We start from the raw sequence: 619 nt of genomic DNA, 5'->3' as shown, positions 1-619 counted from the left end.
GGGGGCACTAAAACCGGCAAATTAAACAAATAAACATTTAGACATAAAATCAAATTAAAATGTGATTGCCGGGGGTGATGATACACTCCAGTCCCTCTGGCGCCCACCTCTCGTGGAAGGCCACGAGTGTACAGGTGGACACCACGTGCTCCATCTCCAGGGACACCCTGGCACCAATGCTGTAGTGGAAGAGAGGCAGGCAGTCTGCCGCATCAGCTTTACAACTATTTTAGTTGTGATCAATTAATCAAGTGCCCCCTGTAAGAAGGGCAACCTCCACTGCCGAAACCCAGAATTGAACCAGGGACCTTTAGATTTTCAGGCTAACGCTTGCCCAACTGAGCTATTTCAGCTAGCCTGTGAGCATACTCACAGGTGCATACATTACACGCGTGCCTTTAGACCTGCCATGAAATTTGGGCCCCACAACGTACACTCTATGGCCAAATGACCAAACCATTTCTTTTTTCTGCTGGTATTGGTTAGAGATTTAGTTATTTGGACTTTTATTTTATTTGGTTGAGTAAATCCAAAACACAGTAATTAGTTTATTACAATTAAAACAACATGCTGCTGCAACTCATGTGAATTAAATCTATACAACTAAAAGGCTAGAAAT

General features: G+C 43.5%; 1 non-coding gene across 1 annotated transcript; it reads right to left on the bottom strand.

The window, feature by feature from the left end:
- Positions 1–280: 280 nt before the first annotated feature.
- trnaf-gaa (transfer RNA phenylalanine (anticodon GAA)) lies at positions 281–353 on the bottom strand. Its single transcript has one exon. It is a non-coding gene; the product is annotated as a tRNA-Phe (tRNA).
- Between the last annotated feature and the right edge of the window lie 266 nt (positions 354–619).

The sequence above is a fragment of the Pristiophorus japonicus genome, chromosome 13 (genome assembly GCF_044704955.1).
Source record: "Pristiophorus japonicus isolate sPriJap1 chromosome 13, sPriJap1.hap1, whole genome shotgun sequence".
Classification (NCBI taxonomy): Eukaryota; Metazoa; Chordata; class Chondrichthyes; family Pristiophoridae; genus Pristiophorus; species Pristiophorus japonicus.
Note: the sequence above shows the minus strand (reverse complement) of the source record. Positions and strands in the feature narration are given on the sequence as shown.